This window comes from Ammospiza nelsoni, chromosome 11, assembly GCF_027579445.1.
Source record: "Ammospiza nelsoni isolate bAmmNel1 chromosome 11, bAmmNel1.pri, whole genome shotgun sequence".
NCBI classification, from domain to species: Eukaryota; Metazoa; Chordata; class Aves; order Passeriformes; family Passerellidae; genus Ammospiza; species Ammospiza nelsoni.
In genome coordinates this window covers 3743972-3766789 of record NC_080643.1, presented here as the reverse complement: position 1 = coordinate 3766789, position 22818 = coordinate 3743972, and the positions used below count along the sequence as shown (strand labels likewise).

General features: G+C 48.3%; 1 protein-coding gene across 1 annotated transcript in view; it reads right to left on the bottom strand.

Moving 5' to 3' along the window:
- The window catches only part of PROK2 (prokineticin 2), an 89527-nt gene that overhangs the window by 48223 nt on the left and 18486 nt on the right, over positions 1 to 22818 (bottom strand). The gene's annotated exons all lie outside the window — the stretch shown is intronic.

Here is a 22818-nt window from a genome sequence, read left to right as displayed (position 1 = left end):
TGTGTTTCCTGTACACAAAGCATGTATCAGGAAGTACAAATGTCTGAGCAGTTGTGCTAATGGACACAGACCCTGCACTGGAACGAATTACTTCATCATTAATAAGAAAATAACCAGTTACACATCCCTGTGATGTAAAAGGGAGGACAAGAATTTGATTAAAGGTAAGCTCGAACTGGAGCAGCAGAACTTTTACCTACTTTTCACCTATTTTTCTGGGTGCACAGCACAGCTGTACTGAACCTCACAAATCCTCACTGAGCCCTCCCTGGCAGCATCACCCTCTGAAGCTTTCAAGGTTTCCTTTCATCTGGTGACTGGAGGGCTGGAAAGGTCCGATGCTTTTCCTCCCCTTTTCTGAAAGTCTGCAAAATGGAAGTAACAAGCTCAGAAAAGGGTCTCTCCACCTCCACATCTCACCTCTCTCACCTCACACTGGGCAGCAGGTGTCCATGGAAAGGCCAGAAGAGTTCCTGTGATTCCTCCCAAATTTGGAGGATGCTGGGCAGCATCTTCCCATCACCTGTCCTGCACTGCACATGACCTCAGTGCCAGCAACAGGGAACCACAAATAATGCAGTGACCACCTCTGCTAGAAATTGAGATGGTTTATGGCAAGCAAAACCACTTGTTAGCAACAAACAGGCTTCGAATTTTGACTGAACACCACCGGTGCTGGACAGGGATCATTTCACTGCTGAAATCTCTGGGCAAAACCCTGACACTGACAACAGCCTGATGAATGAAGATCCTGGAGCTTGTCCTGGCTCCCAGGAAAGCAATAAATCAATGACACAGGAAAGCCCCAAGCCCTTGAGCAGTGAATAGTGAAATTTAAAATCGATGGGAAGCGCAGCGCGGGGCGGCGGCAGAAGGGACCTGCAGCTGCTGCTCAGCTGGGCTGAGCTGCCAGCAGGCTGGATCCTATAAGCCAATTTTACTTAATAATCCCACTAATATGGAGTGACACTGGTTGTAATCCTTCGGTGATTACAGTGTGGACCAGTGCCTCAGCCTCTCTGTGAGGATTTCAGGGACACTGCAGCATCCAGAGGGCTGCAGCCAGACTTCTCCTCTCAACAGGAAGGGAGGAGAATATCAAGGCACAGAAAAGCAGGGGCTGCTGCATGCTCATCCATAGTTCTGGAGAGAAAAAAGAGAGCAAGGCTGGGGCTTCCTCACTGTGATATTTTCCACGTGCCTCTGCAAAGAAGAGCCCAAACCCAGAGAAGAAAAAGGGGAGTGTCACAGACATCTTTTTATGAAAAATCCTTTCCTTAGGATTTTTTTCCTATTGAGAAGCTGAAAGGCCTCAGGAACAAATGTAAACAATGATTATCTGCTGCTGTGGAATGCAACAGGTGCATCTGGGATTGGTCTAATGTGGTTGTTTGTAATTAATGTCCAGTCACAGTCAGCTGGCTTGGACTCTGTCTGAGCCACAAGCCTTTGTTATCATTTCCTCTTTTCTATTCTTAGCCAGCCTTCTGATGAAATCCTTTCTTCTATTCTTTTAGTATAGTTTTAATGTAATATATATCATAAAATAATAAATCAGCCTTCTGAAACATGGAGTCAGATCCTCATCTCTTCCCTCATCCTCAGACCCCTGTGAACACGGTCACAGGGGGCAAGCACAGCAGGGCACTGCAGCAGAAACGTGGCACAGTGTGGGGAGAAGCACTTGAATTAAACCAGCGCAGGGAATCAGGGGCCAACCCTGGGTTTGAGGAGTGGCAGAGAGAACAAAGACAACATTTACAGCTGAGGAGATTTTGATCTCTGCTTGCATCAAGTGGGACCAGGAGAAGAGACACTGGGGAGCAAAAGAAAGGCAGTGAAAGGGAGGAGATAGATAGATAGATAGATAGATAGATAGATAGATAGATAGATAGATAGATGGATGGATCAGGAGCCCTTGATCTATCCAGGGACATAGGTTCATGGAATGTTTTGGGTTGGAAGGTATCTTAAAGACCATCTCAATCCACCCCCTGCCATGGCAGGGACACCTTTCACTACCCCAGGCTGCTATAGCCCCAGTGTCCACCCTGGCCTTGGACATTTCCAGGGGTCCAGGGGCAGCCACAGCTGCTCTGGGCACTCTGTGCCAGGCCCTCACCACCATCTTTGTAAAAAATTTTTCCTGGAATCTAGGCTGGATCTACCCTCTTTTCATTTAAATCATCACCCTTTGTCCTATCACAACAGGGCCTGTCTGTCCCCATCTTTCTTAAGTATTGAAAGGCCACAAAAAGGTCTCCCCAGAGCCTTCCTTTCTCCAGGAAAAAAACCCCAAAGACATCTTAGGTATCATTTCATGGTCTCTTGTCCACCCTGTGGAATTTCCCTCACCAATACATGTCTGAGCTTTTGCTGAAAACAGCCTTAGGATAATGCTGTGTGTGGGTTTAGATAGATCCACATCCTGATCTGCGAGCAGATGCCAGGCAGAACCCACCAGATCTGAGAATTACTACCAGGAGTTTAAATGACTGCTGATTTACTGGAAGTGCCACTTGTACAATGTTTTCAGTGTCTGTCACCAGCCTGGGGAGCGAGGAGCTGGAGCACAGAGAGGAGGTTTCACAGGCTGGTGAATCACCGAGGGGCGTGCTGTGAAATGATCAGCTGGGTATTGAGAACTGCTGGAACCCCTCCAAGGGCTGAGGACAGATGCAAAAGTGTAGGAAAGACTGATTCAGCATCATCATCACATCAGCAGTGTGTGAGCCATGTGGGCCAGGAGGCCTGAAGAACAGCTGGCCAAAGTGGACTTGCTGAATTATTGTAACAAAATTAGATAAAAACCACAGAGGAAATGACTGCAGCCCTTTACATTAAGGCAAGAGGCTTTCCATGGTGGAACAGCTGGAGGTCTTGGAGAGACCATGCTCTCCCAATAGTAATCACTAAATTGGTCAAATTCAGCCAGTGAAGATGTTTTATTATGAACAGATGGAAGTTTGAGGCTTAACTCTCTGCTTTGCATGGGTGTATTCACAGCAGCTGGTAATGCCTCTGACACGGGAGAGGATGTCAGCAGGACAGAATCACAGACTGGGGGGGAGCTGGCTGCATCCAGGGGCTGCCCAGAGCTCAGGGCAGCCACAGGAAACAACAGAGACAAAACTGAGGCAGATGCTTGGCATCACCACCAATAAAATACCCACACTGCTTCTCCCAGATGAAATGCCCATCACAGCATTTCCTCCTCCCACTCCAACATTCCCACAGGTGACACAAGCCACCACCTGCCAAGGCCACTGGCAAGCCAAGGTGGAACACCAAGAAGAGATGTCTTCAGGACTTTTATCTCTCTTGAGATTCCAGAGAGGGAAAAAATACCTTCAAACTGCAAATTTAAACAAGAGGCAAAGGACAGCACAGAGCCATCTTTGCTGGTTGTGGGATCACAAAGCTGCACCCCTGGAAATGCCAACATGATCAAGCTGATGGTTCTCCATGTCCTGTATCTTATCTCCAAAACTAGCAAATCAGCAGCCTTCTAGATAAAAGCTATAGCAAAATGTGAAAATCAGAGAAAAATCTTCTTATGCCTCAGTTAGAGGGTGTTGCACAGCTTGAATCACAAGGGTTTGCATTTACATCACAATCTGGTTGTAAAGAGCCTTTTAACTGATTTATTTTGAAAATTACCACACTCTTGGCATAAGGTGCCTCTCAAGCAGAATGATTATTTTCCAGCCATGGTTGTGTGGTGCCTCTGAAGGCACTGAGACTGCAGAGGGAGCAGTGTGCTCTGGAGTGGCACCTGATGGGCTGCTAAGATGCTGCTCTGAGCCTGAAACAAACTCAGATCCCTGTCTGCTGGCAGATGAATATTTCCCCTTATGAAAAATCACTTTAAATTCCTACTCTTTCAGTAAACGAACATGTGCTTGGCAGTGCTGAAGCATTTCATCCCAAATGACCTCATTCTCCATGTTGTTCAGGTTGTGAGCTGTCCCTCGTCATTCAAGGCTTGTTCCAATATAGAGACTCTCTCTTCCCCTCATCCCAGGGTGCTGGGATGAATCATAAATCATATTTGTAATTGTGAACCCACATGCCAACCCACATCTGGAGAGATGACTCTTTTCAGTAGCCTTAAATCTGCAGCTCCCTTTGTCAGGGTGAAGTTTTACAGGTTGTTTTCCCTATCTCTGAACAAAGAGGCTTTGAGAAACCTGCAGAGCTCAGAAATGCCTCCTGGTTTCGCTCCTCCAGTGTAGGCAGTTTCCATGAACTTTGCTTATCCTTGCATTATATTAACAGGGAGACTGAGAGTGACTGAGCAATAACAGCTTTATGAGCCTCTTGCAACAGAATTGGAATTAACTCAGAAAATCATCCAAAAAGGAAACTTCTGCAGGGAGGAGAAAGGAAACTAAAATATTGCAACCACAGATTGAATCTTTTTGCCCGTCTGACCAGAACCACACATGAATGAGGACTTCTGGAAATGTGTTTGCTCTGTGCTAGACCTGTGACTTCACCTGATGGAAACCTTGGTTTCAGCCCAACTGAAGCATTTTCCTAGCTTGGACCACACCAGGGAAAAGGGCAGCTCAGACACCCCCTCCCACCCTAAATATTCAATAAAATATTTATACCCTAAATATTCAATAAAATCCCAAATGAACTCACTCAAACAACACTTGGTGGAGGCAATGAACAGCACAGGTGTGAGGTACCAAGGTGCAATAACCACATTTTCACCGCTGTCTGCATTTCAGTTACCCAAACTGCAATCATCCAGAGCTAAAAGTCATCTTGGGGACGGTGTCTATGAGCTATAAAGGCTGTGGCAGTCCCAGCAGGCTGCACAGAGAGTGAAACACACAGTAACTAACAGACCACTAATTTTAAACCTCCCTAAAACCACTGGTTAATGTCTGCAGAGGGGAAGCAGCAGCGCTGCTGTGACTCACAGAGAGCTGGTCCTGCTCTTGCTCAAGTGATTATAAAAGTGATGCTGCCTCTCACTTATTTATTTCCCTTTTCCCTGATTGACCGAGAAGGGGAAATGATTTGCACTGAGGGATCTGTTTCCTGCTCTTCCAGGGACTAACCTTAGATCAGTTTCAGCATCCTCTGCTAAATCAGTTTGTATAAATGTATATATAACAGCACAAACACTGCTGCAAAAACAAGCACAGCAAGCAGCAATGCAGAACCTGCCCTGAAAAAAGCAGAAAATTCTGGCAAATCTTTTACCGTGTGCTCCTGCATGGACAACAGGTTCCTGTTAGCCTGGAGGAGCTGCCACTTTTCAGACCTGTAGCAAACAAATCATTTTTTTTTTTTTTACTGAAACCACTTAGGAGCTCTCCAAAGAAAGCCTTGGGTGAAGAGAAATAAACATCGGAAGCTGTTCCCTGCAAAGCAAAATTGCTTGTGGACCGTAGGAGCAGCCCCTCCAGGGTGTCACCCACCTGCACGGACACCTGTCAGGGATTTCTGGGGGACAATGTGAAAATGTGCTCATGAGAATGCAAAGGGCACCTAAAAAGGGAGGAGGAGCCCCACGGTGACTGCTGCACCTCTGGGGAGCCCGGTTCTGAGCAACATCTGGATGGCAAAAGGGAAAACCAGAGCATCATTTAGGCAGTGCCCCACAGCCACAGCCCATCCTGGCCCTGCACCCACAGCAAAGTGCAAAACTAGATTTAGCATGAGTTTACACTCCAAAAAAGCACTAAAATAAGTCAAAGCTTGATCCCCTAACCCATTTCTGTGGCCACATCAGGTGCTTCAGATCAGGGGGCTGCAGACATGCAAATTTCTTGGCAGCATTTTTAAATCAGCCCCAAAGATATTTCGTCCTGACATAGTCTAGTCTCCATACATTTTTATTTTTTTTTTGCCTTTTGAGCATTCCCCTAGAATGCTTCTAAACAATGAATTTTGCACCTTCCCTCCCCAGAGATGATGTGCTTTTATACCTGAAAACATTTAAGTGGGATTTTTGACTTGGTGCCTTTGTTCCCATTGTTAAGCCAATCAAGCTCCAGTACTCTGGAGAAAAAGAGAAGAGAAACAATGTTGTTTTGTCTGCTAACATGATTGATAGACAACTTTCAATTATTGTATCTTTACTGACTGGGAAACACTTAAAGAGAGACAGGCTGCTGAAAGATGGGTTATTTCCCATCTCGCTGCTGTTTTTTCCACAGAAAAAGTATACAAGGATGCTCTCTGGTGGTAGCTGTAGGGCAGGGCTCTGCTCTGGCCACCACACTTTGAGTTTATTTTATGGCCTAAGTGATTGTCTGAAACCTTGTTGTCAAAATAGTAAATATATATTTATTTTTTAATCACTAATTGGTGCAATTAATTATCTTCGAGTAGTCCCAGTGCACGGGGAGATTGCTTTTACAATTTATAAAGAATAATGATGCAAAGATGCTCTTTAGGGTCGTGCTGGGATGGGGATGCTCCTGGCAGAGCATCCATTTCCCATTTGCCTCTGATCCCACCTGCTCCTTTTTCCTGGCGCTCATCTCCCCGTGCCAGCAGCACCAGCCACGCTGGGTTTTGCACTGAAGTTGTGCGGATGCCTCAGCTTCCGTCTCCCAAATTCAGCTGCTTCTCCAGCCCTTTTCCTTCTACCCCAGAATTTCCACCCATGAAATCACTCCATACCCACAGCCCCACGCTGCAAAGTCCTCCTCAGCCAGGGCTCCTGCCCTGGGCCAAGGTTTGGATCTTGCTCTTGCCAAATGCCATAATATCTAACTAAATATCAAACCTGAGCCAGTCGGTGTCACCCTTTGAAACACTAATAGTTTTTCTATTAAATCACATCTCAGTAAATTGTGCCAGTGCAAAGACTCCTTTGGCTTGACTCACTGTGGATTTTGAACTGGTGGCCAGCTCAGGGGCTGGCACATGACTTCCCCAAATGCAAGCATTAAAGCAATTTTCATTTTACAAGGACTGCACTGCAGTTTATGGCACATCAGTGTTATTAAAATGAGCTTCTCATCAATCCATTGCAATGCTCAAAATGACACATAGACCTTGCACCCTTTTGCTGGCCGAGTGAGAGAATGGTTTTTGTCCTTTGATTCCCCTGCTTAAGGCTCTGGAATGAACCAAATTCATGGCTGGAAATGAAGATGAGTGGTGGAAATTAAAGCAGTGCTTCGAGGAGCTGGCAGGCTCCCACAGCTGAGCTTTGCTCTGACAGCAGAGTGTAAAATCACAAGCGTGACCCTCAGTTTAGTGACACTGATGATTTTCAGCCTGGGTACAAACACATTTCTGGTGCTGTTTCAGTGCTGGCCTCAGCAGTACCCTTTCCTGTCAATTTTCCTGAATATCCTCCACATCAGCCCATTTCCTCACTGCCCACATCAGCCACCTCTCTGCACATGATGGTCCCTGGGGGGATGTTCCCCCAGAGCCACTTCTGAGTGGATCAGCAAATCCTTGCCTGGAGAGCAGGCTCAGGTAATAACATCCATCAGGAAAACATTTATTTTTGCCAATATCACAGTCCTGAACATCTGACTTCTTTATTCCAAGACCTATGAAAGCAGAATTGCAGGACCTCCAGCCCAACACACCTGCCCTTACCATGCAGGCAAGCCTCCCCCAGCATGCATTAGAGACAGAAAGCATCTTAATCATCCTCCCTGCTGCAAATACATTCACAGAGCTTTAATTGATTAACAGGCAGCCCTTGCCAGCAAATGAGCGGCTGGCTCCAGGGAGCTCTTGCTTGCTTGTTTTTAAACAGTGCAAAGTGGGAAAATGGCAGGAATAAGCAGGGAAAGCTCCAGGGAGCCCTGGGAGGGAAGGGCTGGCAGGAGGAAGGCAGAGCTGCTCCGTGTGCTGACCTTATTACTGCAGGGATGTGGAGGTCAAGTGGTGGCAGAGCAAAACACCACAGGGAGCAGGGAGGAACTAAACTGCTTCTAACCCCAAACTGCCAGCTCAGCTTCAAGCCATGGGGGCAAACAGCAACTGTTTGTGGATCCTCAGTAGCTAAGGTATTGCTAAAACTGCCTGAAACCCACTGATGTGGTCATCTTTGGTGACGCAGCTGACCTGGCCATGTCAGCCAGAAACAGCTCTCCAGCATCTACATGGATGCAAAAGTGAGGGAAGGGAGAGGGCAGGGCTCTCCCAAGGGCTTCCATGGCCACCCACCAGCTACTGATCTCTTCTTCCAGCCATCATTGACCCAGGAGAGTTGGCCTGATTTCAGAACCCCTTGTAAGCCTGAGGGAGGCACAGATCATACAGAGAACGGCTTTGGCAGCATGGCCAGAGCACTGGTGGCAGTATCACCACCAGTGGAGAGAGCTGGTCTATTGATAGACCCCTCTGCAGGCTCCAAACCATCAGGAGACAGGAGGCTCAGTAAAGAGCAGGCCTGATGGTTCACTGCTGAAACTGCTTTGTAATGTAGAAAAATGCACAAGATCCCAAAAAGAAGAGGGTCATTTTCTAACCAGCTCAGCTCGAACACCTGTGGCCAAGGGACAGCAGGGCTGGGCCCTGGCCACCCATTCTCCCTGCACTGAGCTCCCCTGCTACTGCCTCTGCTTTGGCTGCACAGGGAGCTGCACACTCCCAGCTGCAGGGGAGATGCTCACAGCCCCCGACACAGCCAGAAAATCCCTATAATTAAATTCATGCAATTAAAAGTTGGCACAAAATCCGAGGGTGTTGCTGGCGGCGTGGGCGGGCTGCTCAGAGCCGGCAGCTGGTGCGTGTCCTCACCCTGCTCTGCCTGGGCTGGGGTTTGCTGCATGGGGTTTGTCACCTCAGTGCCCCACAGGGCTCCCCCAAGGCTGAGCCATTCCCCAGTGGCTCGAGGAGGGGACAGGCCCTCTCTGCACCAGCCCCAGCCCTGCCTCGGAGCTCCCATCCAGCCCAGCACAAAGCACGGCGCTGACACGAACCACTGAGCTCGAGCAAAGCATCGGTCCTGGCTTAGCAGGGGAAGGAAAGCAGTTTAACAAGGTGGCTACAGCTAGACAGCATCCAGCTGCTGGCACACACAGCTTGTGGGGATGCATTTCAAGCTGGTTTCTCATTGCTGCTTCCTCCTTTCCAGCTCTCACAGCCTGCTCCTGCTCCAGGTGCCCGCAGTGAGATCTCCAGTGAGATCTTCACCTCCCTAAACTGATGATTGTCAGCTCTCAGCTCAGTTCCTGGTGAGGATCCAGCTGTGAGGATGCCAGTGTACTCCATCACATCCACACATCTCTGCTGTAGGAGTTGCACCTCAATCACTTTCTGGACAAAATACTCTGTGCTCCTGGAAACCCTTCCAGCACCAAACCAGCACTGGCCAAGGCTATTTCTAGAAAGCAGGTGTAATCTCAGATGGGCAGATAAAAAGCCTCTGGATGCAATCACTGGCTGCTTTTATAAGTCAGATGGTGCAGGAATATCCTGCTTGCTGTATTTTCTTGCAAAGTTAAAATCCAGTTTATAACAGAAGAGGAGAAAAGTTGCCCATCTGGGTGCAAAATCCATACCACCATGCTCAGAAGCTCATTTACTCCACGCAGCCCAAAAGGGAGATGCAATCTGCTGCAGCACTGGGAATCTGGGGCAGTATCCAATAGTAGGAAGACTCACATCAGATTCCAAAGCGCTGTGAACCTCAGCCAAATGAAATGACTCCCATTGCTGAATATATCATTTTCCACCTTCAGCGGAGCAGCCTGCCTGCCCTGAGCCCGCTGCAGCCTCGCCCCAGCTGATAGAGATGTCATTCCCAGGGCTGTCACGGCCGCCCACCCGCTGCTTGATGGCTTTACACACATGTGACAGGTAGTAATGTCACTGACAGCCTCTCCCTGGCACCCAGTTTTTATTCATACCAACACCTTGTCTGTCTTTGCCGTTCCAGGGGAAGCACTGTGCCTGCTGTGCTGGGATGGAGATCGCTTCCCCGCTCTGGGGGTTGCTTATCTGTGCTGGGAAATTGGACTTAATTTTGCTGCTGCTTCCCCACACCAGTCCATACATCAGCTGTGAAGGCTGAGCCCCAGATCGTGACAGGGCAGGATTGTAACAAGCTAGGAAATATATATGGTGTCAAATCCCTTGCAGAAGCACTGACAGCCTCCTGACAGGGGAGGGATCAGATATTAAACTGATGCTGCACTCAGTCTGAGCCAAAAGGCCAAAGGAGAGCAATCCCAAAGGGGAAAAAAGCAGCCCCAACCTTTGCCTATCCACTCCCTTGCTAAGCTGATGGCAACTCAGATTCTTGTTAAGTGTTAATGCTGTGGGGACTGGCTCTGGCCCTGAGGTGGCGTCACTTCAGCTCTCTGCAAAGCCACCATCCCTGCTGCACTGGGGCACGGAGGGACCCTGCTCACACAGCCCCCTCCCACCCCTCAGCCAGAGCAATGCCAAGGAGATGGTGGCACATGCATTTCTGAGGAGGAAAACTCACCCCTGCAAAGCCTGGAAGCAGCAGGGAGCAGAACATTCCCTCCCCCAGCAGGCAGGTTTCCCCTCTAATGCTTTTTCTCGTACTCAATATTCAAACTATTGGGGATGCTGTCAAATGGGAGTCTATTGCTGTTTCAAAAGACTAATAATAGAAGTTATTAGACTCTAGAGAAGCTCAAATATCACTAAGAAGAGTTCAGTTGGAGAAATGAAGAAGCAGTATTAAGAAAAAAACAGGCAGCAGCCCAGCAGCCTGAGAACCTTCAGCACTTAACTAAGAATAATTAGCTGTAAAAATACAAAATACAAAACGAGTGCTGAGGCAGCAGCCCTAAGAGGTAGAAGAGGACCTAGGAATTATAACATGAAGGAAAGAAACCCTGTTTTGGAGCAGGGGGAAGCCAATATCCCAGCAGGAGCTATTGCTAGAGGTGGCAGCAGTAGGAACTCAGTGCCTGAGAGGAGGAGCTGAAATGGAGGGGGACAAGGAGACAGAGCACAGCTCTTGCCCCATAGGGACGTGCAGAAGGAATGATCATAATTCAGTTTAGAGAGAAGAAAAGCCTTGAGAAGAGATGATAAAAGCCTCCAAATCCATAAAAGGCTCCTTCAGAAAGTTAGTGTTCACTTTTCCTACTGCTGGGAAGGAGGCAGGGCTTGAACTGCAGCAGAGGAGATTTATTTTAAGATATTTCAATGGGGGAAAAACACTCCTCACTGACTTTCAAAGGTTGATTGAACTCTGTCCTTCCTGAGAAGGCAGCACAGTGCACAGGGGAGAGCTGGAACCAGCAAGCTTTTCCATTTTGGGTTGGCTCTGCCTTCCCCTGCTCTGGGCGAGCCAGCCAGAGTGAGCAGAGTTCACAGCAGCAGCAGCCCCAAGCCCTGGGCCCCCATTCAGGCAGATAATTAAGCAGTGTTTAGACATCTAAGCTGTCCTGCTGGCTACTGCCCCAGCACCTTGGGAAATGAAGTCATTGCTTTGCTTCCCACCAAATTCCCCCTAACTTCCCTCCATGAGACATGGAGGTGGAACCCTCCCCAGCCCCAGGAATCCAAGGAGGTGGATTTTCAGGTGAAGCTCAGCTCCCTCTGCTTGCAGACAGAGCATGGAAATAATGAAATCCCACCAAGTACCATTTGTGCTTTAGAAGGCATGATGGTGTTAATTAGTGTTCAAATTAAGCAGTAAGATTGAAGTGGGCATATAATGGACCACTAATAAATGCCTTGAGAGTGTTGAGAGGAAGGTCTGAGGGAAGAATGATTTTAATCACCAGGAGTATATTAATGATGGCCCATAGATTCCCTTATTGCTGTTCCAACAGGCTGGAATGCTGTGTTTTCCCATTAAAAGACCCATTAGCCTTGAGCCCACTAAAACCCTATCAGTGAAACCACATTCTGCTCATTTCTGCTCTACACATGACCTAATTAACACCATTGCAGGGATTTGAGCCCAGCTTCAAATACCATTGCTGGATCTGGAAGCCCAGGTAGAGCCAGGTTGTGTTTTTGGGAGGCAGTTGGATCCCTTTGGGTACCCACCAGATCAGTATGAGCACTGCCATCCCAGCTCAGAGCCAGAAGAGCCAGCACATCCCTGCACACACGGGGGGCACGTGGCATGCCCAGCGTGATTGATTACACGACAGCATCAGTTAAAATAATTGTATTTTTCATTTCCATGCAGATGAATTACTTCTCCAGAAAGCCATTTGTGCTTAATGTCATTTGTCTGCACTATGGTGCTAATCCAGTGCAAGGACATTTTTGTGCCAAGATTGATTGACTCCGTGTAAATAGGTGGAACCTTTAATTAAAACACGAGCGCCGTCGCGGTGTCTCAGTGCACTGACAACACGCGGCACACACACCACTTAAGGGGCTGATTCCATTTTAATCTACCCTGGCATAAATCAGGAGAAAGACCCAGTTCAGCAAAGCACTTAGCACATGTTTAAGTCCATCATATTCAGCAAAGTATTCAAGCATGAGGCGAACTGCAGCACAGGCTATCGCAGGAAAATGGAGGTGCCTGCTGAAAGGACGCGGCTTGAGCATGACAAAGCGATTTGTTTACCAGGTTTGTGACCCCTGGGAACACTCAGTAGATTTGTGGCTTGGAGGAAAACTGGCAAGGGTTGTAAAAGTCCATTGGGTGGTGGTTAACCCACCAAAGAGAACTGCAGTAAGAGCCTGGAGGAGGGTCAGCAGAGAGGAGGAATCAGTGGATGGTTAAAGGCAGAGCCAGTTTCTGCACAATGGGGTTTTCAAACAAACCCCACCTGGTGTTTGATGTGTTACAGGATGGCAGAAAACAGGTCAGAAAAAGAGGCCTCCTTGCCTTCCTGCAAGGTTTTCATCAGGTTGTGCTCAGAGTGCCAGAGTTTGGTGCTCCAGGAGCAGCCACCCCTTCCCACACCTTCAAAGGAAGGAATGATCCCCTCAGCCATGCAGGAGCTCACCCTGCCAGACAACAGATAACAGGGACTACTCAATCCATCAACGAATCACAATGCCAGCTGTGGCAGGAAGAGGGTAAAATGTGAAATACCAGAGGACAAACAAGGAACAACTTTGGCTGGGCTGACCTGAGCTGCTGGTGTCAACACAAGAAGAAAAAGGGCTTATGACAACTGAAATCAGAAAAGCCACTGAAAATAATAATAATAATAATAATAATAATAATAATAATAATAATAATAATAATAATAATAATAATAATAATAATAATAATAATAATAATTTGTGATATTAACGTTGTTGTTATTGGTGTTGTAGTTGTTATTATTGTATTGGTTTTCTTTTGCTTGAGAATGATGAAGTTTGTTTCTGTACTCTGGCCTGACCCAAGCTGCAGCAGTACAATGCACCAGGGCAGGTCACCAGCTATGTCAGAACATTTTATCTCCATGTCATGTTATGCCAATTTCCTTTTGATTATTGTATTTTTAAAATCCATTAGCAGCGGCTGCAGCTCAATACCGGTTAAATCCTCTGTTGCACTTTCTGCAGTGGAGCGCTTCTCCTTTGCTTCATCAAGAAGCAATTTGACACTTTGAATAAAATTAGCATTAATTATAGCAATCAGTTGGAGCAAACCTGGAAAGATGATACTGGGCTGGCAAAAGGAGATCATCCCGGCCGAACCAGTTGGAGTAGTCTCAGAGGAGAGACCATCAGAGTGGGTTGTCTCTGTGGCTGGTGTGGGAATTCTGACAGTGTTATGGAGAGCAGGAGGAGATGGCTCTGATCTACCTTAAAATCACCTTTTCTGGACAGTTTAAGATACCATCTGTCACAAGGAAGTGGCCAAAGGGAAACTCTTCTGCAGAAGGAGGTGTGAAGGCTCCTGCTGGCAGCAGACAGAGAGGATGGGAAGCATCAAATGAATTAACTTTGAAACTCCAGCTCCTCTGTTGCTAACTTCCCCAAAGCATTCAAGTAGCTGTTTTCCAAGATCCTACCAGCTTTATTAGCTACAAATAAGTTGTTTAATAGTCAGCTTTAGTTATTAATAACTTTAGCTATTTTTCTCAATGTTCCCCATACATGACATTAACCAGGGCAGCTCCTCTCTGGATTCCCATCTGGCAGCTTTAGGACCAGGGGAAGAACAGACAGGTAAACCCACCAAGTCCTCTCTGTCCCTCCTGAAAAGCCTTTATCTTCTGCAGCTTTGCAGAGCTATAAACTGCCTGCAGCCCTGACCTTGAGCGAGAGCACTAGGAGTGCAGTGAAATAACACCATTCTCCATCCAGCCTGCTGCCCCTGGGATCACCAAATTCACCTCCTATGAACGAGCAGCAATTTGTTGGGTCTGACCTGAAAATTGAAGTGCAAGTGACAACGCTCAGCGAGAGCTGCAGGCCTCCTTTGGGGAGGCAGCTGCACAGCCTCAGCAAACCCAGCTCCCAGGAATGGCCCTGCTCCTAACGAGAGCTGACAAGCACAGTTTACCCACTGGCAGGAAATTAAAACAGACAGATTTTCCCCTTGAAAGCAGAAAGCCTCACGTGCAGATCAAATGCAGTGTCAAAGTCCATCCTGTGTCTTTTGGTGACTGTCCCTTGCCTGTGGTGGCACAGCACTGCAGGCAGGCACAGCATTCCCAGCAGGCTGATGCCTCCGGATGTGAGCAGAGACTGTGAATTGCAGGAGAGAAGGGAAGATAACATCCCTATCAACCCTGCTGATGTAAATCTTGCTTATTTAGAGTCATTTATTTAAAGCTTCCTGTGAAAGAGATGGAGACTCCAAGCAAAACATCCCAGGAGGGAAAACTGCTCCTTTAGCAGGTGGGCAAAAAATTCCCGGCGGCTGCAAAGGTGACCTTGCACAGACACATACACAGAAGCCCTTGATGAGCTCACTCCCCACACTCTTAGTCAACTCTATCTTTTTTACAAAAACAGACCACCTGAATGTTCATGTTTAGGCCTCTCCTGCTGCAAAAGGACTGAGGTAGCAATAGGAATTAAGCTCAGCTTAAATGCAGATTGTAGTCCAAAGCTGTATTTTGTGAATTTGTTTATAGACTCAAAGAATTATAGACTGGTTTGAGTTGGAAGGGACCTTAAAGATCAACCCCCTGTCATGGGCAGGAGCACCTTCCACTGGTCAGGTTCAAAGCCCCATCCAACCGGCCTGGATCATGTTGGTGTGAGATACTTTCATGTGGCCATTTGTTTCAAAAGATTGTGTGCAATTTTGCAAATCACCAGCCTGTGTCACAGCCTTGTTACCCCCACTTTTCTCATTATTAAATCAGAAAATTTTCATCTATTCATCATTAGAGGCATCATGTGCACCACACCTGGGCTCAGGTCTGTTGTAGGTTCCCAGTGGTCCCTAAAAAGCAGGGATGAGAGCCCTGAACTTGCACACTTGATCATGCTCAGATCCAGCACCAAACCTTTCTGCTGTGAGTATTGTTATTTTTGGCAGAGCCACAAACACAGCAAGAAGTGAAAACCCCATGGGCTCTGTTACAGAGGAAGTTAGTGGATGAGCACTGAGGTCTGCCCACTTGAGAACAGAAATCCCTCCTTTGAGACAAAGTTTCTGACCACCAAATCTGAAATTTCTGAGAGTCTCTTTAAAAATTAAATTGCTTATTTCTAAATTAAATTGTGATTTTATTATAAAGCTGAATTTTAAAAGGTTTTAACAGGAAGGTAAATTAGAATAAAAAGGAGGGAACAACCTTGCTCCAGGTCAAATTAAACTTTTGATTTGATACAAGACTAATATTTTTGTCTCCATTTTAGCAGAAGAAAATCCTGCTTTGATTTTATCAAGCTAATCCTCTTTTCCCCTACATTTATTAAGGCTCTTCAAATGTAAGGATCCCATATTTGCTCAGCTTTCCCTTGCAGAGCTCAGAAGCACCAGGGACCCAGCAGGATGAGTGCCCATACCCTCCCTGTGTGCCCAGCTCCCACAGGGCAGAGCACTTTGTCTATTACAGCACAGACACTGCACCAATGTACTTGTAAGGCTCTGAACCTGAGACTTTCCATTCTAAATTTGATTTGTAACTCAGGATGGAGCCAGCTGTGGCTGGGGAAGGTCAGGCCAGGAGGCTGCAGTGCAAGGCTCCAGGTACCTCTCCAAAAACCCCACTGTACTGAGCTTGATGGGGTTCCCTGGGTGGGAGAAGGTCTGGATAGGGCTGAAGTCCTCCCAGTCATTGGGCAGCCACCCTGGAGGCAGGGAGGGGAAATAAATGGATAAACAACCAAGAGAAACACGGTGGTTGTAAAACCAAGCTGCCTTTTTCCCCCTCAAATTTGACAGCAGGCAATGCTCAGCACAGCTGCCAGGGCAGGAGGATGCTCTTGCTGTGCCTCTCCATTCCCTCCCACATCCAGCTTCCCCTGCACTCTCACCCACCAGCTTCATCATTTCTGCCTCCCAGCTCCGAGGCTTTCAGGTCCACACGAGAGGTGGCTGCACCTCATTTGCCGGCAAATTGCCTATGGAGCTCATGTAAACTAATCCGCTCTGGTGAGCCTCCAGCAAAGGGCATAAACCACCATAATGAACATCCACCAGCTGGGAGGCGTCAGCAGGAGAGGACAGGAGCCACCAGCGGCAGTGACCCGACCCTGCAGGAGGGAAGAGCCGGGAGAAGGGGATGGAGCGCTGCGGGGCACGGCCGCCCGCACAGCATCATTGCTGTTTAAACTGCGGGCAAAAGCCTTCCGTGGCACAGAATTCCCGCATCATTCCTACTAAAACCGCGGGCAAAAGCCTTCCGTGGCACAGAACTCCCGGGTGCCGGCGCTGCTGCAGAGCAGCCGGAGGCGCTTGCAGGAGCGCCAGCCCCACACACCGCCCGGCGCAGCTCCAACCCCATCCTCATCCCCATCCCCATCCCCATCCCCATCCCCATCCCCATCCCCATCCCCGTGCCGAGCGGTGCCACACGGGATCCCGGCAGGGACAGGCGGGGATGTGACCCCCGGGCAGCCCGAGGGCAGCGCAGGGCACCGACACCGCTCCTGTCAAGGCGTTATCCGCACCTGCCCTGCCATCCCCCCGGCACAGCGAGGCCGACAAATCCGCTGCCTGGAAAATGCGCTTCCCAAAACAGGGGAAGCAGTTACCATGGAAATAAAGAAAGGTTCCTCGGCCCAACTCCACCAAAATATTTATTTGCCTCCCAGGGTTTCACAGGCTACTTATTAACAACAACAACAACAGCAGCAGCAGCAGCAAAACCAGGGAGACGCTGGAGCAGGACTAACAGGTCGGGTTTGGGAACGACCTCCAGGAATCGTGTGCCTGCTGAAGGAGTCATTGCTGCACAGGATGAGCCCAGAATCACCCAAGGGTTTGGGAAGGACCTCCAGGAATCGTTGTGTGCCTGCTGAAGGAGTCATTGCTGCACAGGATGAGCCCAGAATCACCCAAGGATTCCAGTTTATATCTTGCACAAAACATGCAGGTACAGAGATGTGCTTTGCTGTTCAAAGGCTCGAGCAGATCTGCTCACAGAAATCCCAGGTTACACCCGGAGCTGCCTGCAACCCGGTTCTTGAGTGTCTGAGGCACGTCGAGGTAAAACAAATTGTTACCAAGTGCTGCTGCCCGGGACAGAGCTCTGCTTGTGCTCCTAAATACACCTTCCCCTTGCTCCAGTGGCCACCAGTCCCTTCCTGTCTGGGGAAGCATGTGAGGGAATGCTCACAGCCCAGCAAGGACCATAGCAGCAGCTCAAACCACACCTCCTGAGCTAAGCAGGGATATAAAAGTTGTTGTTTATAAACAACCCATTTCTGAAATTAGTAGGGAGCAGGCAAAACAAAGGAAAACGCCCATTACTAGGAAGATGGTGGAGGTTGGTTGTCTATGAGAGGCACCTGTAAGAGCATCCTGAATGCACTGAAGCTTCCCCAAGCTCAGCATCAGCTCCAGCCCTTCTCAGACTGAGCACCCACCCTGTCCTGCACATGCTCCTGACACAGCTCAGGAGAACTGACACCTTAAATCACCAGTGAAACACCTCAGGCTCAGCACAGGACAGGCAGCATCAGGAGCACACAGCCAATGACAAACAGCTTGTGACAGATGCTCAGATGCAGAGAGTCTGCGTGGCACCTGTGCAGCATTGGTAATCCATGGAGGAGCAGTGCGAGGCATGCAGATATTGCAAAGGCCAGGTGTTGCATAAAAATTAATTTCACTTTTAAAACTTGTTATGACTGTAGGCTGTTTTTTTCCTAATTAAAGTGACTATGGTCAGAAACACGGACCCAGATCAAATTCAGATCACTCAGTCCCCTAAATACCCTCAGAGACCTGGTCCATGATACCCGGTTGGACATGGATTGAATCGGAACACTTTTACTCATATTGCTGGGTCATTTTGGGTATTGGACAAAGCCTGCCCTGAGGAAGTAAACACCAAAGGGAATTACCTGGTCCTTACTTCCTACCCCCTGCCTGCTGCTCTCATGGAAGGCTGGGAAGGGCAGGATGATGGGGCAGCTTGGGCAGTGCCAAATCCCAGCCACCCACAGGTGTCATCTCAGGAACTTCAGGGAATTTAAAGGAACCCATCTTGTGTACATTGATCACCTGGAATTAGTAAAATAGTTCTGAATAGAAGACAACAAATGCAGCCTTTCTTTGAAAATACCATATTGGAGAAACAAATGCAATTAAGAGAGTGTTTTTCACCTCAGTGAGCCCTGCTCAGATGGGAAGAGCAGCTTTGTGCCCTGTACCAACAATACTTGGGGGTGACTCTTTTCTGCACCCAGGTTACCCACACTGCAGGAATTTGGGAGTCAGCCTATCATTAACATGCATATCTGGGAGTGTCTTGTCTCATCAAAACTGTCTAGGACATATTTTAGCACATCAGAGCTTCGATTTGAAGATGCTTACACAGAAATACACAGATGGGTATCGGCGCAAGATGGAAACACTTCAAAATATGTGTGGAGCTCACAGCAAACTTTGCCTTGCTGATCCTTCCTTCCTTGGAAGGGTTTGTAAAAATCCTTGGGGGGATCTGGATTGTGCTGTGCTTGTGGGAGGGAAAGGGGATGCAATTAAAGCATAAAGAAAGATGTATTCTATAAGGAAGACATATTCTATAAGGAAGATACATTCCTTCTATAAGGAAGATATATTCCATTTGCCCTGCCCCAAAGCAGAGTGCAGCCTGGCACAGGTGGGGCTGCAGCACATTCCAGAGCTATCCCATGCATTTCTGGGCTCTCTGCAGAGCCAGCCTGCTCAGCTGAGTTCCAAACATGATTTTCCCCAGGATCACAGCCTGTAAATCACCCACTGAGGGCTGGACCTGCCCCAGCAGAAAGGGACATTGCACTGGAATGAGAGCTGCAAGCAAAAAGAGGAGGGAGAGGGATTCCCTCTGCTCTCAGCAGCCTCTGCACTGAAAGCAGCCCAGCTTCATCCACCAAAGCCAGAGGGAAACTGAGCTGAGCCGTAGCCAGAGGTAACTGAATCCTTTGGGGAATCAGTCCAACCATGAGAGCTCCAGGGGCTGGAGAGCAGCCCGGGAGGGCGGCAGATCCCGGCTGGCTCCAAGCTCACACATGCTCCCATGGCCCCAGAGAAAGTTTAATTTGCTGCAAATGTTCCAACACAGCCAGAGCCCCGGTAATGCTGTTTGTTACACACTGAAATCACTCAGTGGCAAAGAGCACCGAGCAGAAAATGCTCTGGGCACAGAGGAGCCCCTTGACTTTAGTCAGGCACCCACACCAGCCTTGGCACCTGGACTCTGTAAGGGAGAAGCAAGGAAAGCCTCCAAAACCCCCTGAACCGCCCCAGAGCACTTAAAATACATGGTGTGCCAAAACAGTCTCTTGATTTAGTGCAGGGAGGCTGAAGGGGTAAGAAAACATGGAGAAGCTCCACATAATGTACTGCAGAGTGTTTAAAGAAAAGAGGTTAGAATCCTAGAATATCCCGACTTGGAAGAGACCCATGAGGATCATCAAATGTGGCTCCTGGCCCTGCACTGACTATCCCAAAGAATCACACCATGACCCCTGAGAGTGCTGTCCAAATGCTCCTGGAGCTCTGGCAGCTTTGAGACTGTGACCACTGCCCTGGGGAGCCTGTCTGGTGCCCCTCCATCCTTTTCCTGATGTCCAGCCTGACACTGCCTCTCCCCAACAGAGCAAAGAGCTGACGCTGGGTGCATGTTTTGGCCAAAGAACGAGGTTTACATGAGGACAAAGAGGTACTTTTTGTCACAGTCACATCCTCCAACACCAGGGTGTGAGCACCCTGCCTGGAGTTCCTTTACACCCACCCCTCACCCCTCTCACCTATGCTACACACAGAGGCATCCACAGATCCACAGGGAAACAGGTTTGGGCTGGCAGGACACTGAGAGCTGCTCTCTTCCCTTCTCCTCCTCCAGCAGAGCCCATTCTACTCAGACATTGAGTAGGCACTCAAACCACCTCATTCTGCTGATGCTTCCATCTGGCTCCTGCCTGACCCACAAGGATGCCCATTTTGTATCTGATCAGATGGTGGCTCTCCACCCTTCAGTGCCAGACACTGCCTGGGCACAGAGCTAATTCACACCAGGTTGATGTGCAACAGGTGGATCTGTGATTGGCTCATGTTGGTTTGTTTGTAATAATGGCCAATCACAGCTGGCTCGGACCCTCTGTCCGAGACGCAAACCTTTGTTTTCATTCTTTTCTATTATTAGCTAGCCTTCTAATGAAACCTTTTCTTCTATTCTTTTAGTATAGTTTTAATGTGATATATATCATAAAATAATAAATCAGCCTTCTGAATGGAGTCGGATCCTCATCTCTTCCCTCATCCTGAGACCCCTGTGAGCACCATCACACACCAGAGCCAGCCAGCCCTCTCCAAGGCCAGCAGCGTGCCAAGGATGTGTGTCAACGCCTATTCTGCACTTCCCTTTCAGCTGGCAGAGCTGCCACCTCAGGAGGGAGGTAGCCAAGAAAAACAAGCATTACCTTACGTTTGTCATTATCACGATGCTCCGCGCTAACTGGCAGGCCGCATTACGCATCACGCTGCCTACCTCCAAATAATAAGCTACATGTGTAAATAGGCTCCGCTATTTTGGGTTGAACAGCTAACAAATGAGCAAACAAGAGCTCCCCAGCCTGCCACACTCCTGTTTAACTGATACAATGGGTGCCTTTGTGCATCCTGAAGGTGAGGCATCCATCACACTCACAGTGTGAGTGGTGTCTGCATCACTGTCACAATCCAAACACCCAGCACAGGCATTCTGCAGGGTCAGGCTGGCACTGCCAGCTCCTCTGTGAGCCTCAGACCTAAAACTGGTGTGATACTCCCCCTACATGATCATTATCGCAGTTGCTGTGGAGGCTTGATGTGGATTCAGCTGTGTTGAGTGAGTCTCCTCGCACTGGGAAGGAAATGTAGGGTGTTGGGAGGGTGTTTGATCCAAGCAGGTGTCCCATGGGGCACCCTGGCTCTGGATTAGACCATGGCAAGGCTCACATAATGAGCCCCTATGAGTTTCTGATCCCCCTCCTGCTGCACAGCTTTCCCACTCCACTGAACCCTCCGCAAATGATGTTTCCTCCACCACAGCTCTAACTCCTTTTGTATTCCCTAATTTCCTTCCATGGTCTGTATTATTATCTATTGCAAGAAGAGTTATTTAAGAACCTTTGGGCTATAATGGGCTTGGCATTACAGGAAAATAAAGCAGCTCTCCAGGAAACTCGTGCTGATTTCAGCCTTCCCATTTACGCCGTGATGCATCACACTGTGCTCTAATGTCTCACTAATCTGCAGCTCAATCTGCTGTTAAACAGGCTCATGATGCAGAAGCCGCTCACTGAGGTTGCTTGATATTCATCTGTTGATTGAATCATTTGCTTCTTGTGATTTGCAAATGCGCCAAAGAGCCAGAAGCCCTTTTTCTTCTAGAAAAGTTAATTGGATCAGCATCCTGCGCTGGCAGGTGGCTCCCGCTCCTACCCAGGCTTACACCGACTGCACCACGGCAGAGAGGCCACCCAGCAGGATGGGGTGCTGGGTCACCACGAGAGACAAACTCCCCAAGGAATTAAACACCCCATTTTTTTGCAGAACAGCCCATTTTTGCAGAGACGCTCCTGCCCCGGAGTGATGCCCCATCCCTTTAGCTTCATCGCAACGCAGGTGTCCAGCAGCAGGGCTGGTCACCAACAAACCCTGTTTCTGGACATTCCCTACAATGAATTTGCCCCTCCATACTTCCATCTCTTTCATTTTTGAGAGCTGAGCTTCACCAGCAGCCCCTTTGGACACATCCCACCTGGTTATTCACAGTTACAGCTACTCCTTTGTAGCCTACAAATGAAGACCCTCCAGCACCACTTGGTTTCAGCTATATTTTAAAACTCCAGCATGCCACACACCATTTGATATCTTCCTCAATAATTAAGTGCTCAGTGTCATTGTCAGAGAAGCCCTGGATGACATTTCTATGGGGTTTCCAAAGAACTGAGGTCCCAAGCAGGGACATATCAGGCACCAGGCCTGCAGGGCTGGTGATTATCTGGCTGTAAATAACACCTCGGAATATATGGTTTATTGTGGTGATAACACACATTTTGTAGGTTACATAAATTGGAGCAATCCTGCTGACAGAGGAAAAATAGTGGTGTGTGTGATGGTTTCCTCTGGTTGCTAGGAAATAGAGTTAGAGCAGGGTCCTTACATGCCTCGGTGCACACTGGTGACAGATGATGGATTCAGCACATGTGTGGAGCCCAGCCTGTTAGCAAGCCCTGACTGAGGGGAAGGCAGCAAAGCAGTGACAGCAAGATCCATTTAACCAAAATATATGCATTTTTCATTAAGAGAACTACATTTGTTTGCCCAAGGCATTT